Source organism: Prinia subflava, chromosome 8 (assembly GCF_021018805.1).
Source record: "Prinia subflava isolate CZ2003 ecotype Zambia chromosome 8, Cam_Psub_1.2, whole genome shotgun sequence".
NCBI lineage: Eukaryota > Metazoa > Chordata > Aves > Passeriformes > Cisticolidae > Prinia > Prinia subflava.
Window position 1 is genome coordinate 11,018,578 of NC_086254.1, and position 16,274 is coordinate 11,034,851.

At 43.9% G+C, this 16,274-nt stretch overlaps 1 long non-coding RNA gene across 3 annotated transcripts in view; it reads right to left on the bottom strand.

Moving 5' to 3' along the window:
* Nucleotides 1-16,274, bottom strand: part of LOC134553383 (uncharacterized) — a 146,690-nt gene that overhangs the window by 59,870 nt on the left and 70,546 nt on the right. For 2 of the 3 annotated variants that reach the window (XR_010081081.1, XR_010081082.1), the window contains exon 3: nucleotides 3,545-3,591. This is a non-coding gene — a long non-coding RNA (uncharacterized LOC134553383). Of the gene's footprint in view, nucleotides 1-3,544; nucleotides 3,592-4,318; nucleotides 4,541-16,274 lie in introns of all 3 variants that reach the window. The other variant, XR_010081083.1, reaches the window with a different exon arrangement.

Below are 16,274 nucleotides of genomic sequence, written 5' to 3' on the forward strand. Positions count from 1 at the left end.
CTGATATCATTAAACTTGAAAGAGGAAATAAAATCCATTTAATAAAATTGCTGCAGCGGGCAGTTAAAAAACCAAGCTTGGTTTTCCTTTCCAGTCCAACACAGGGACACACCTGGCTGTGCCTCAGCCCAGTTCCTGGCAGCACTGGCCACACTGGCTGCTGCAGCCTTGGTGCTGGGCATTAGCATGTGGCAGGAACAGGTACAGGACTTTCTCATGCTCCCTTGAGATTTCACTTCCCCATCTATTACCATTCCCACTTCCCAGCTGCTCTGCCCTCCTTGAAGCCACAGCTCCTTGAAAGCAGCATTTGTCCATACAAGCTGTGTGCTCCCTGGGATCAGCCAGGAACAATCCTGCTCTGGGTACACGTCTTGCAGCAGGGTTCACAGGTTTTCTCTTCCAACCCCACATACCAGCACTGTCTCTTGGGCAATCCTATGGGACTTGTGCTCAGTCTCCTACCCCCACACGAGTATCAGAACCCCAGTTCCCAGCAGCCTTCAGCAGTTCCTGATGTGCTGCTTCTTTGATCTGAACTTAATCAACCTTGAATGCACATTCCTGGGTTTCGCTGCCTCCCACAAGGCTACTGGGACTCCCAAGCTCATCTCATGCTGTGATTCATTCAAGCCATGAATTCCTTCCCCAAAGTCATTCTCCTGCCTGTTAGCCAAGTCTCCCACTCAGACCCCTCCATCCCAGCCCAAGAGGCAGGCAGCCGACAGACGGAGCCAGTTTGGATCCACTGCAGCTGTCCTCTCCCCCTGGCCGCCGTGGCTCATTACAGCTGACTAAGATGAATGCCCGTGTCCATGGCAGCCTCCTCAGCAGGGTACCCACGGCAGCTCTGACCAGATAAGATGCTTGTACACGGCGCGTTACAGCGTGTCCTGGCAGCCCTGCCAGCCCCGCGCTGGCAATCAGGAGACTGAGCTGAAAACAATTAAAAATGGAATGGCACAGCTCTCTTACCTGGGAATTGACCCAGAAAGGAGATTGGAATAAGGCTGTGGGAAAAAGCATGAGGTAGTTTACAGCTACAGTGTTTTCCATCTGAGCCAAGCATGCAAGGAATGATAATCCTCAGCCCCCTGTTTCTCCTGTTGTCATAAGCACTGTTTTCTTCTGTGGAGTTAGGGGTTTTAGTTTTGCTTTTTTGTGCTTTTATTTTAAAACCAATGCATTGCATGGAAGCAGCAAGTCCACAGCATCCATTCTACCAGCCCTCCACAATCCACCATGGCAAATCTTGAAACTAGTGACCCAACTTCAGACTCTGAGTAGCTGCTCCTGCACAACACAGCTGCATGGACATAGATGGAAGAAGGGAAAGCCATTGGGTATTTCTCGGCCATTGCTGCTTTCCTTTGCCTCAATTTCTAATACAGATTTTATGTACGAGGAACTCTAAGAAATACCAATAGAGCAGGGCAAACACCAGCACTCATGCTGATGGTCTGGAGCATGGTATACATTAGTTGTGGCTCTCTAGTACTGGGAACCACAACCCATTAATTCATAATCATCATAGACAACTGCTGAACACAACAGATGCTCAGGCTCCCCACTACATCTGTCTATAGTGGTGGCAATCCAGAAAACAGACACTGCTTTACGGGGAGAGTTAAAAAGCCATGCCATTTGCAACACACACACGTGCATTAAACAACCATAAAGCTCCCCCCTGCACTGCACAGCATTGTAATAGATGTTGGCATTATGTCAGGAAAAGCAGTTTCCTGGATTCAGCCACATTAATGTTCACCCTAATGAACTCTCTGGAGGAGCTGTCATAAATGACAGAATATCATAAAAGAGCTTTGTCGCCAATAGAGGCCAGGGAGAGCACAGACACTGATTACATGCATGGGATGAAGTTGGAGCTGTGATGTTCCGAGGCAAGGCAGTGATATTTCTGGTTAATCAGTTATTCATTTGGTTAAGTTTGCTGCTTTTATCTCTGCAGGTGCATTTGAAGTAGGATTCATGGAAAAGAACTTAAAAGATTTCTTACAAAGTTATTAAAGATAATAATTGAAATAGTTATTTTGCCTGATGATAAAGCCAATGGCTAAAATTATTCAAGCTTTTAAAAATCAGATATTAAACTAAGTTTTTCCTACTGGTAATCAGCTCATTTCATTGCAAAGACCTTAAAGAATTCAGCTTTGTTAACCCCGCTCTTGTCAGAGGTTATTCAGTGGTGTGTAGGGGCTTTGTTTGTTTTGTTTTATTTTGGGTTTGGGTTTTTTTGTTTTGTTAGGTTTTTTAAATTGTATAGATACTAGGGAAGAGGAAGGGAGATGGGACCATATGGAATATTTCTTTCTGCACAGCTGCTACTTTTAACCCACACTTTGTTCACTCACCTGAAAGCATTTACCCTAAAACACTCACAGGCCTTGGGAGCTAGGACCATTTCTGAACAAGAGGACCATTTCTGGCAAGAAGAAGTTCCTCTCCTCCAACACATTCGTTAATGTAGAGCACAACAACCATGTCTTGGAAATCCACAATCCAATGACAGCTCTGACTGCCACCCTTTCTATGGTGACATCCAACCAACAGAGAACTTAATTCAGCAAGCAACCAACAAATGTAATAATTCACCGACACTCACCAACTATTGCCTGCTTCACTTTGGGACAGTGAATGTCCTCTGAGGATAGCAGCATTTCTGCAATGATTGTACCTCAAACAGACCTTTTCCCTTCTCTTTGGCTTCATTCCCTTTTCAGTGCCTTCCTGCCTCATTTGGGCTCCTTTCGCTATTTTCTTGCCTCTTTCCCTCTTCATGTTACAGGTGATCAGAAATGGAGTCACAGGATTTCATGTCACACAGTCACAGCAAGAACAATGGAACAACTCTGTAATTAGTCCAAACCAGCCCCATCATGTCTTTTGGCAAAGAGTGATTTTATACAAATTGCAACTGCAGCCTCGTTTCCAGAGAAACAGATACTCGAGGTTTGGACACAAACTCCAGCCCCCATGCCACAACCCTCTCTTCCATTGGATCAGCATGGAGCCCACACAACCAGGTACAGGGAAGAGCAGCCTGACACAGAATAATTTCTCCATCCTTTCCAAGACCAGCAAGGGACAAGACACCAAATGTGCTATGCTTCATAAGCCCCCCAAGCCAATAACAGCCCTCTGCACCCAACACCTGCTGGGATAAATAAAATCAATCCTCTGCCCAGCACAGTACCAGCAAGACAGGCAAAACCAGGTGCAATTCCCACTTTTCTTCCTCAGCTCTGCCACAGCTTTTCAGGAGAACAAACAGTGATGCAGTTTTGCAGCCCACCCCTTTTGGCTTTCTTCTCTAACCCCTACAAAGGGGGGCCAATAGGAGCTAACAGAGCCTCCTGCAAGATTAAAGTAATTTAGCAAGTCAAAGGTGTCCTCATTTAATAAACTCTGGATCTCTACCACTCTGACAGCATGTCTTCATCAAGCCACTACAGTCTGAAAAGAAGTGGGGACATGAGATAGGGAGGCCTGTCACAGTCACTGGTAAGCTGGCTCCACAACTTACCTGTCAGCTGCAATCAGACATCCAGAGATTGCTGCTCTGCTGCAGATCTGAAAAAAAAAAATCAATCACCATCATGCTCATGTGATAAAATCCTCAGTGCTCCAGACATGCCAGGTAATTGATCACTTCCTCATAACATACATCACTCCCTTGCTCTTCATCAAAAATAAAACCACCAAAAATTAAAATACAGAATGCAGCCCTGCCTCTATGGAGTAATCCCAATCCCTTTGCCCCAAACTCCCTAAAAATAACTATTACAAAGCTGCCTACCACAAAGAGTCAAACATGCTTTAGTCATGAAAAGCATGATGGGGTGATGACATAGTCCTTAAAGCAAGACTTCTCCCAGGATTAGGGGCAAGAAAGCTCTGGAGACAGTTTAGAGCTGAGTCTTTTAGGAGTCCTCAGAAGAGCTTTAGATGATGGTGGTGACAGCCCAGCCCCCCTTCCCCAGTCAGATTCCAGTTACCCAGATCTCTTGTGTAGTCTCAGCCTGCTACAGAACTTCAGGACAGACAGGGACAAAGTAAGAGGGGGAGTCAAGATGCTGCATTTATCCCTCCCCTCAGGGTGTGTCTCTCCTGAGCCACTGACCTACAGCTGTGGAGGCTGACTGAGCCCATTTGAGGGTTTGGGGCTTGGCCCTGAGAGGCTTCTCACATTTCTGTGGTACAGAGGGAACTCAGGCATCAGCACAAGCACTTGGCTGCTTCTGCAGCTGGGGGTGGGTGGGAAGGGACCCTCGGAGGGTAGACAGGCAATAGGGCTCACCTCCACAGCACATACGGTTATATGTCAAACCCATTTGTTCAGGTGTACTGCACTGTAGATTAGTTAAACCACTGTTTTGGTGCTTGCACTTGAAGAGCAGAGCTGAGTGTGAGTCTCCTGTTTTGCAAAGGAACTTCCATTTCTTTGGACTTCACGAACAGCAAAAATACAAATTGCTGGCATAGAAATTAAATGTTGTCTTGCTTTCCTTGAGGCTTGTTCCTGGAAAACAAACCAGTTCCTTTCAAAAATGGTCCTAAATCCCTGTATTTCCAGCTTTTTCTCACTGCTTGAACAAATACTATGCTCCCAGTATACCCTCCCATCTGCTACATGCTTGCAGAAATTTTGGGTCTCTTTTCATTTACCATCTTAATTAATTGCCCTGAAGCTTGCCTTTCCCTTCTTACCTTTTGCTTGTTTATCTGTTCATTCTTGCAACGTTTGTTAATTACTGCAGACATTTGTATTTAAGGAGGATTTGCTCCTTTCCTGCCAATCTTTTCTTTCCACTTGACCCTGCAGTAACTTTGCCTATGAAAGTAAACACAAGCTGCCTGGTTTGCATGTGGAAGAATAAGGACAGTAAGTGGCAAACAAATGGGCATTGCTGCAATACCTGGTGTTTATGGCTGCAAGCTCCCCACCTCTGCCCTAGTGAGGGAAGAGGTATTTAGTCAGAGGAGAACAAAGAGCACAGTCCCTCCTCCATCCCCTGCCCCAGTGGCTTGGCTGGGGACAAATTGCATAAAGCAGCATAGGTGGAAGTTGAACACTATTTATGTAAAGCAGCAGATGGTGGCATTACATAATCTGAAATTATATATATATATATAAAAATTACATATATATTTAAAAAAATATATAAATTTCACCGAGGCAGTAGGACATTACATTGGAGGGACAATGTGTATGGCTGGTTGTGGGGTGGGTCTACAAACCATGTGACAAGCTGAACATGTTTTTGGCTGCTATGTCTCAAGAACAAAAAAATTAGGTGCAGATTTCCGTCTCAAACTTTCTCCCAGCAGAAGGGAAAAGGAAATGCTAAAAGTCATCGAAGAAAAACTAAGCAATTATCTCTTCAAAAGCAGCAGCATAAATAACCAAACATGTAAACGAATGTGGAACTCCAGGTATGTGCTACATGCTGAATCCTTGCAAAATCTGGCCCAAATCCCTTTCCTGCAGAACCCAGGACATGCTGATCACCACCACAGATGTGGGGTACATGTTGTTTGAACCATAGGGCTGTGAGTCCCAGTTCTCCGGGGCTGCTGTCAGTGAGACCATGGACACCTGAGGCCATGCAGGAGGTCTCTGCTGTGGGCACTGCTCCAGCGTCCTTTGTCACAGGCTGCCAGACTGAAGGAGTGATAAGATTGTGTGGTTGAATCCCAGGTGTCCATCCTGAAGTGGCCATGGAGCACAGGGCTCCCAGCTGGAGGCAGCTGACAGCACCTGTACAGGAGAATGCTACACATCCCCCCATGGTGACTGGCCACTTTGGCAGAGAACACAGGCATTGCCCCTGCAAGACAGTGCTGGGCTTGAAATGGCCATTGGCCTTTAAACGCAGAAAGAGCAGCAGGCATTGAGTGCACATTAATTTAAAATTTAATTTTATCCTCTGCCTGGGACTCACGTGGGATTTATGCTATTAAATATTAAATACCAAGACCTTTATGCAATGAGGCAGCTTTACTGAATAAAATTACGTTAAACAGTGAAATCAGAAGCTTTGCAAATATTAACAATGTAACAAGTTCCAGAAAACAGGATGAGGACACAGAGGGGATGTGTCCTTCAGCCAGTGACCCCCAATGAGCTTCTCACCCAGGGCTTGTGGCCTCTGGCACGCACCTGAACGAGGGGCTCTCTCTTACAACTGCACTGTGCCAGTGTCTGCACCCTCATGAGGGCAAGGCTTGCACATCAGAACAGGGGTTTGAAAGGTAGCTCAAATTCCAGTTTGTGGGAAGTCCAACAGCAAATTATAATTTTCTTTTGTTTTCTTTTTCCTTAGATTGCACTTCAGGGAATTATTTGAATATTCTGCATGAAAATGGTGATTACTTTGTCAAGACTGGCTGTTGAAGTGACATGGAGGTGATTTCATTCCACGTCTGGATGGGAAGAGAAACACTTCTGTAGCAATTGCCAAAACTGACCTCTAATTAACACTGGTACCACTGAACCTCAGTTCTCTAGGACCTGCAAATAAATAACCACAACAGAGTCCCAAATGTAATGACTATTCAGTAATCTGTTTTGCTCTGAGATTGTTTCAGGATTTAAAACAATGGGATATAAGTTATTATTCCAGCTCACAGCCCGGCTCACACCCAAGTGTTAACACAGGTCTGGGCCATACCTGCTCTGTGAGACTTGATTTCAAAAAAATTGCTTAAATGTGGTCTAGGATACAACTCAGCATAAGAACATGTTAAGGACCTGCTCCATGTAAGGCACTTCTCTGAAGTTCCTATATTTAAATGTTTTCCTCACCCAAAATGTTTGAGTCTTCTCCCACATGAGGTCATTTGTCAGCATTTGTCAGCAAGTATCCAGAGCATGAACTGGGAGAGGTATGAGTATCTTGTTATCAGAGCAGAGAGACTCTTTTCAACCACTTCACTGAGGTTTTTTAGGTGGAGAGAGGAGAGATGAAAGCTCTTTGCTAAAATGCTCATCTTACAAAAATAGAACAGGAAGAAAAAAAACTTTTTCCCAAGTCCTCAAAATGGATTTGATGTTGAGATTGAGATTTTTAGAACAGAAGACTAATGTGATGAAAAGTAATTGGAAACCTGTTTGAATGACTTTAAAAAGATTGTCTTTGGGGAAAATATCCATTTAAGTGGAAATAAAGAAGCGTAAGGGCCTGGAGGCAAAGCAACCTTCAATAAAGTGCATGGCTTGCTTCTGCAGCCCAGGAAGCAAGTGTTCCAGGGTGAGCAGCCCAAGCTCAGATGTATGCTTTCCTGGCCAAAACACTGTCCATCACTGCTGCTGGGGAAAAAAACCCACAGAGAAGCCCAGGTAGCAGGAGCATGGATACCACAGAACAGTGTAAATACAGACATTAGTATAATTTCTGTCAGAACAGATGACTGAATGAATTTCTACTGCTCTATTTGCAGTTCCAAATTTAACCCATGCCACAAGAAGGAGATTTCCAAACATTAAACATGTTTCCATGTGCTGTGGAAGGACTCTGTGTACCTTTGAATTTAGCTGTCTCCACCATTTCTGTTGCATCTGCTTATAGTCTAGTAACCTGCCAAGGACAGAGCCAGCCAAAACAGCAATAAAAATAATTCCTAAGGTCAGGGGAGTGCATCACGCTTGGGGCATTAAAAATCTCAGCTTTGCTCTAAGCTGCGTAGATAATCGGCACCAGAGACAGCAGGGAGGACTTTCCACAGGAGCGTTATGCTGCTTGGTGTCCATATGGCTCAGGGATATTTTGCTCGATTTTATTTCATGGTTGGCGAGATCAGAGTTTTCCTTGAAGAGCTGGCAGGCAGAGCAGACAAAATTCCCATGGTATTTTCCTGCTCTAGCAGCAAACTGCAAGGAGAAGAGCTCCTGCTGGACTCTCATGGATGAGAGGGCTCTGGAGCAGCAGTGGCATGCCAGGACACAGAATTGTGCAGGAGCTGAGGACACTTCCTCAAAGTGCTGGCTGACACTCACCTCCCCTCCTGCTCAAGTGGGGGAACAGGCACTGCCACCCAATGCAGAAGTCACTGGGTGACCATGCCCATCTCTCTGCCTTGGCATTCTGTTTGGATAGCACTTCCAAAATTACCCAAACATCTTAAACCTCGGAGAAGCCAGAAAAGTCAGTGTGTTCTGGGAAGTTTTAGGAAAAGATATAAAGTTAAATACTGCCACCTCAGTAACAATAGCTTCACACTGCTGCAACTATTTGTCTATCAACATTTTGATGTTTTCACTTACAGTCATTACAAATGACTTATTCCTGTCCCCAGACACCAATCAGAGCCACCATTGGTAAAATTCTGACCACAGGCAGGTGTAATAAAATTGATCAAGGTGTTGACACTTAAAGATACAAGTAAAGGAACATGATAAACTGCCAAGAACTGCAAGCAAGAAACACAATGTTCTTTCTTTGTGAAATAGCACCTGGCAGGGATGGGTCTTTTGACTTTGTTTTGTGTAGACAACAGCTTTCAAATTACCCAAGTAATCCATTTGGCCTCTCAAGAGCAGAACGGGTAGGCAAAATGGCCCTCGTGCCCTTGGACACAGGGTGTCCTTGCTCTGGGCATCACAAGACATGGTGGACACGGGGGAGCTCCTTCATCATTTGTCCCCACCCTCTCATGAACTGGAAATGAATCCACATGTGTGCAACTCCTGGCAAACACCTCTGCAAATTTCCCTCCTGCCCCATATATATTCCAGTTGTAGCTCAATTGTGCATTACATGCCAACAAGATAATTGTGTGGACACACCTAGTTTGTACAAAAACATCCATCCCAACCAAATAAAAAAATTCTGTTATTTTAAGCTTCTGCAACTGGGAAAAAAAAAAAAAAAAAGGCTGAGAACATCACTGTGCAGCTTGGCTTACGCTGAATACAAAGATCATGCCCTGAACTGAGGAGGGGATGCTCTCCTGGTCCTTTTGCTGTTTTACACAAAGCTGCCACTTCTTCCAGTAGCCCAAGGTCTGTGATGTGCACAAAGGAAAATTAGGAAGACGCTGTTGCTGACTAACTGGCAAACCACTGTGGCAAATTCCCTGGAAAAGTGAAGAATTCTAAAGGGCAGTGCAAAATAATGGATTGTTCCAACAAAGGTGGTTTGACAGGAGCTGCACGATTTGAATTCAGTGAGAGAAAAAACAGCAGGGCCTAAACAGGAGTGTTGACCATGAAGTAAACTTTCCTGGAACTGAAGTGGAAAGGCTAATTCATCAAGCAGTAATGAGAACCTCATTGTCATTCATCTTTTATGTGAACATTTGCAGGCAAGAGCCTGGATGTCAGGGGAAAGCCCTGTAATTAATTTATCTCTGTTTTGTAAAAGGTAACAGATCTGAACAATAGGTTCTGTCCCAGCACAGCTGCCTCAAATAAAAATAAAAGTGATTATTTAGGTATAATTTCTGCTTCCACCAAAGGAAAACTAAATAGCTGCAGAAAAACTGGAACCATGAAAAATGCACTGTTTGACAGAAAAGGCGCAGAAGACCTCTTCCAAAAATCATGTTGGCAAGAACAGCCCAAACCCTCAGCAGGGAGGGGTGAAAAGAAGTACCATTTGTTTGCAACGGGACATATATATATATATATATATACCTATCTGAAGGTACCCAGTTAGGATTAAGGCCAAATAATGGAAGCAACAATCGAAGTTATTTCCATGGATAATTTGCCCTCAATGTTCAGAAGACCATGTCAAGATTCCCTACAATTAAAAAACCCTGGCTTACTCTTGTTGTGATTGCTTTAATCAAAACTCTATTTTTTGGAGCAGGAGCACCAGTAGACTCACAAGAGTGACAAAGACTTGCCTGAACCACCTTTTGTACAAACAGGTGCCAGAGAGAGTTCTTACAGCTTCTGACTCAGAAATGGGCTTGTACAGGTTGGGGTCCGGCTCAGTGTGTGTTTTGTGTTGAGCACAAGCTGAGAGCCCTGCTGCCAGGCAGCTTCCATCCAGCAGTTCCAACCCTCAGGAAGTGAGTGGAAAGGCAAGGGAGTGGGACAGCTGGAGCTGCATAAATTATCAGTCCCAGCAGATGATGTATCGATATGTAAAAAGAAGAAAGAGCAGCCTGGGTCCCTGTTTGCAGCCAGTGTGTTGGGTGAGCTAATTAACTCCTTAACTTCTTCAACAAGAAGGAAATACAGTCAGTGGAAAGTCAGGTAGTTGATGTCTGAGAAAGGAAAGAAACAACCTGCTGCCCACCCAGTCCTGCCAGGTGTCCTGCCATGGCCAGGCTGTGCTCAGTGCAGGGACTGTGTAGGGCCAACAGGCAGAAGTACCTTTTTTAGGACGATAAAAGCACAACAAAGAAGAGAGAAAAGGCAAAGAAATACTGCTGAGCCTTGATGCACAAAAGCAACACCAATTTGGGTCTGTTCCTAGAAGCTGAGATCCTATTTTTCTTCTACTTTATACATCACCATGCAACTCTTGAGATTAAAACAAGCAGGGTGCTCGCCAGTACACTGGTGAATCCACAAATATGTAGGTCTCCAGGGTTCTTCAAGTTATTTTTTTCTGTTTGCTGGTGTGGTTGGAATTCAGCCTTTAAGGATGTTCTTGCCAGCTGGGATATCCCAGAGGACACGTTTCTTCCTCTGTTTTGCTGGCAACCATGAGGAAAAAATCATAATGAATGACCTCTTTTCTCTTTTCCTTCTGCACCAGCTGGCTCTGATACCCTTTCCCAACCTGCACTTGCATCTTCTACCAAAACAGATTCTCATTTCCCAGAGACTTCTTCAGGCTTCTCAAGATAATGAAAAAGCCAGCATAATAAAAATACTTTGCATGGGCTTTCCTCTTTTAAACCAACTTGCTTTTTAAATTAAAAAGCTATTGGAATAAGTAATTTTCCTCTATTCCGTTAATCCCAGCTCCCTGCACATCAAGACACATCCTAAACTGGCCATACTGAAAGCCATTAGATAACCTTGAGAGGGCAGAAACAGAGCTCTCTGCGATTGCCCTGACTAAACAGTTTGCCAGAAAAAAAACACTGAATGGGTCTTCAGAAGCGTGTGGGAGGAAAAAAGCAAGAGAATAAAATCTTTTTCCTGTTACTATTTCCTCTTGATTCTTTATTTCCACAGAAGGTGAGCAGAATGGATGTACCTGGTGTGCAGCAGGGCAGAGCCTGGGGAGTGGGGTCAGCTCAGAGCCTGCAGTGCTGGGGCTGAGCTCTAGCCTGGACACCAGACAGGAGGGGAACATTCCAAAAAGGCAGGTGCAGTCTCCTGCCAAGCCCAGAGGGTGGCTCTGCAAAATCTGGTGCTTGACTGACATTTTCCCTCCTTTAGTATTTTCTTTTTCAGAATTAGGTTTTCTCTCGTTCCAGATGTTCTGGTCTGAGTCCAGTTTGCTCCGTGGGTGTGACAGGTTGCTTAGCAGCCGACTTTAAAGTTCGATTATTGTATTAATATTGATGCTACCATTGCATGAATCATGACTCCTGTAGGAGGAATAATTTAAGTTTCTTTAAAATATTGATCTTGGAGAGATACCAAAGTGGAGGCACATGGGGCTGAATCCTGCTGGCACAGCAGCTCGAGGATGAGCATCACCGACTCTGCTGGGTGGGATGGAGCTTGGGAAAAGCAGATGGAAATTCTGGGATAGTTTGGATTTTAATGGATCTGACTCCACTGGGGGCACAAGCTCAGGACAACACAAAAATGTTTCTGCATTCAAAGGAGCTGATGTTCTCATGTGTATGGGAATAACTTTTTCTTTGAGCCAGGGAGATTTCCAAGGCTATAAATGTGAGTGCTAGAAATCTTATCTGGAATGTCTAGAATATGATCAGAAGTCAAAAGAAGTCATGAACACAGAGTTCTGTCAAGAATGTCTGTATTCTCTCGATATTTTCCACATAAAATACAAAAAATGGGTTATACAAATAACATTCTATGAAAATGTCCTTAATGGCTGTGCTTTGACACATCTTTAAGATCATAAACTACACTCTTTTTAATGTTTTTGGTAAGACTTGTAATGAGAAAAGACAATTCTGAAGTCCTGACATTAATAAGTCTATTGTAAAAAGGTCACCTTTGCCTAAGAATGTTTTATTATCAGTGGAGCAGAAGAGCTGTGAATATGTAATGACTTTTATCTGATGACTGCCTTGTATTCTTTCTAAGGAAAGACGGCTTCAGATGTTGATAATTTACATATAAGTGTTGAAGTGTTTGGCAGTAGAAAAACAAACTGGTTCAGAGAAATTAATTATAAAGCAGCCATAGAAGAGACATGAAAATTAACTTCTGATCATCATGTGTTTCTAAGAGGTTTTAAAAATCACCACAGGACTTCCTGTCCTTGGGACACCACTGCATGGCTGGAGATTCACTTTCTGTATAAATCACTGGAAAGGCTGTTTCTCATTTTCTTTCGTTTTTTCCACTTTGGTGTAGAACCTCCACCTCTTGCATTTAGCAGAACATAATGGATTGGGATGTACACAGAGAGGAGATAGGTACAGGTGCAGGTGCAGGTGCAGGTGCAGGTACAGGTACAGGTACAGGTACAGGTACAGGTACAGGTATAGGTATAGGTATAGGTATAGGTATAGGTAGGTAGGAGTGTTAGTGGCAACAGATTAGCAACTTATATTAACAGCCACATGCAAAACCAGAGCTGTGTGAAGGTCTCTGTCCCCAGAAGCTACCAAGAGGAGAGACAAAGGGGAATCATGCAGTCAGGATCAAACTGAACACGTGGGACCAGCAACCTCATGGACTCCCTGCAGGAGCTGCCAGCCTGGCACAGGTTTGCTGTGGGGTACAGAACCTGTTCTGCAGCCACTGACACAACTCTGCAGCTCAGAAATGCCCCTCCTGCCTGCCATGACCCTGAGCACACCTCACACTCTGTGTTCATGTCAGATTAGGTATCCCCAGGAGAACTGGGTGTTCATAAATAGTTATGCAGAGCTTGTTTGTTGTTTTGAGTCATTACATTTCACTTGATTACTCCCAATCCACCATCAATGAAGGTTTTTCAGCAAAAGCTGCCTTTGCTAAGAAAGCATTTTTATATACGAATGATCTCATCTCAGGAATGTTTTTTCAAGAGCAGTTAAACATCATGCTTCATTTGCCAGGGGACACAATGAAAAGTAGGGATTTTTTTATAATTGTAGTTTCAAGAAGAATTTTTCTAGAAGTGCTATCTGGGACAAAGGTTTTGTCTTACTGTGAAGTCCAATTATCTGAGGACTAAATAACTGCAAAACTTCATCAGTGCAACAATGCTGCACCAACTCATCAGTATTTGAGAGGAAATATGATGGATATACACAGAGCATAGTTTTCTGCTGCAAAGTGATGGCTGCTGACTCCTGGAAGCCATTTCAAGGTTCTGCAGGGGGGCAGCATGCCACCTCTCACAACAGCACTGAGTTCATTTCATGTGCCAGAGCATCAGAGAACAAACAGGAACAATTCTGAGGGAATTGAAGTGAGAGACTGGGAAAAGGGGTGGCGAAGAACCACACAATCGACAGCAGCAATCGAGATTTGTCAAGAACACTTCTGTCAGGAAGCTGGAGAGACCTGAATTGCAAATGAGACTTAGCCAAACAGGAGAAGAGAGGACAAAAGCAATCCAGAACATAGTGAAAGCATGAGGATGTGCAACTGTGGCTCTCCAGGAGGCAGATGAACTGAAGCTGAACTCTTGAGGTGCTTCCAAGCATGTCCTGTGCCATTTGCACCAATTACAGGGCTGCTGTACAGCCTGCCCTCCTAATATGAAACAGGAGGAGCCTTAATCTCTCTGTATAGGAAATGAGTATTTAACCTAATTTTTTCAAACCCTATTTGCATCCTTATTCTTCCGATACTGAGCTAATAAATGAAGCATTCCAGATTCCACCCTGGCATTTCAGCACACTATCAAAAGAACACACAATGGATCAAGCAACCATTAGCTGTGTTGTGCATTCTCAGCCAAGTGCAGTTCCAATGCCACATTTCACAGATGGGTTCAGTGACTGCTGCTCTGTGAGAGCAGGAGCAGTGGGGTGGGCTGATTAAAGCAAACTAACAACGTCATTTGTGGCTGCTTCTTCTGTTTTATTGTAATAAGCTTGAGTTGGTTTGTGCTTTCTCCATTCTGTCACCAGTGCATCTTCTCCAACAGAAGAATTCCAGTTCCACTGATGGCAGCCCCTGAGCAGAGCCCACCATGAGGGAAGCCCTGGGCACTGAGGTGCTTGTGTGGGACTATGCTCATGTCTCCATTGAAGAATGAACACTGACAGATGAAAATATTCACAGTTACCACAAAGCTTGCTTCATTTTTCATCCTGTCATGGACGAAACCCCTTCTTAATGTCCTTTACATCAAAGAAATTATTTCTCTATCTAGTATCATCCAACCTGTTTTCCATTCCCGAACTCCATTCCCTTAGAAAGCTGAAGACTAATTGGTATTCAGTGAATAAATTGTCATTACTTTTATTAATTATATCACATTATTCGACTCCCGATATAAGGGAGTTACTGTTCTCAATGCATGATGCTACTCCTGTCAGGAGAGAAGGGTGAGGGATAAAAATTCCAGAAGTAATATTGCACCAGTGAAATGTGACTTTTGTCAGTTCTTCTGAGCCCCAAACCCCGCTTGGAGCTCTGGCTATAGAAAAACACCCTCCTCCCCAGCCAGCTCCCCAGGCAGGCCCTGTCTGAGCCCTCCATGCTGTGTGAGCACACACACTTTTCACTGTCCCCCAGTGCATGCAGGACTGCAATCCAGGCTGCAACCCAGGAGTCACCACTGAGATTTAAAAATCCACAGGTGGAGTTTGCAAAGCTGAAGTTAATCTGTAAGCTAGTGTCTGATTCAGAGAAGCGAGAAGAGGCTGCTCCAGCTCCTACATAGACAGAATTTATTCCATCCCATCTTGGAAGAGCTGTAGTGTTCCTTTTGTCTTGTTTTTCATTTTTATAAGAGGAAAAGACTTGAAAAAGGATCTGCACAGCCTAATTCCCAACTGACATTTCAGTTTTGAGTCCAGAGATGAACAGGATGCAGTGGTGTGAATTGTTACAATAACATTAAAAATGCAGCAGAACTCATTACCCTAAATTTAATCTCTCCCTCTGAAATTCTGTCAGACTCATTATGTTGGTTCCCTTTCTGACATGGTTTAAGCACCTCTAGGGAGCAGCTGTACAATACCAATAATAATGATTAAATTGCTGTCTAAAGCTTCACTGGACATCAAAAATAAGTAGGTTAAGTTCACACTTACAGACATTTTAAAAAGAAGATTATCAGTGCACCAAAATGGTGGAGCTTATGATACAGCCTTGTGGAGTAACTAAACACCAGCTCATAGAGCAAATGTCCTATAAACCTCACGATGCAGGACTCCGAGGGGTGCTGGTCACAGTCCTGTTTTCAGGGAAGCAGAAAGTGACACTTCATCCAAACATATCACAAACTCCAGCTTTGGAAATGTGTTGCTTCCTGCCATTGTAGGGCTCCTGCCCTGTGCTCTGCTCACTGTCTCCCATGGCCACCCAGCCCCAAATCCCCTTCAGCAGCAGTAAAGCAAGTGCATGCTTACATTTTGGAGGGGAGATTTTTAAATAGAGCTACATAGAGATGAATATCATCAACCAAATCTGTAATTAATTCCAGCAACTCATTAACTGCAGGAGTAAAGTCACTGGAGCTTCACTAGTTTATGAGACCTATGAATGGCTGTCCATTTTTTTACTAAAGAACACAAATCATGCCAGGGTTTTATTAGGTGGTGTATTCACTAATATGGAGACTCTGTCTGTCAGAGCTGCAAAGAACCACAACAGAATGATTTAACTGAAATTCCACATCAGTGCTCAGGAGTTAAGTGGGACACAAACAATGTATAAACTTTGTGCTAATTTCTCCTTAAATTATCAGCATTCCCACTGAGAGTCAGTAAAACTGACCCTCAGGTGCCCTGAAAAGCCATGGTTAAAGTAGTGGAAAACCTGAGCTGCGCCGGGTCTGTGTGTTCAGTCCTTTGAAGAGTGCTGGCCGTGTCCCAGCATGCATCCCTAAATAAACCAAAACTGAACTGAAAAGTCACTTTGATTTGTTATTAACAAGCACTGCACTATTTTAATTGGCCCCCTGGTGAATACTGGCCTAAGCATAGGGACAATAAATTGCCTTACTGTGTGAAATTTCTGTTTTGAATCCAAGGGTAAAAGA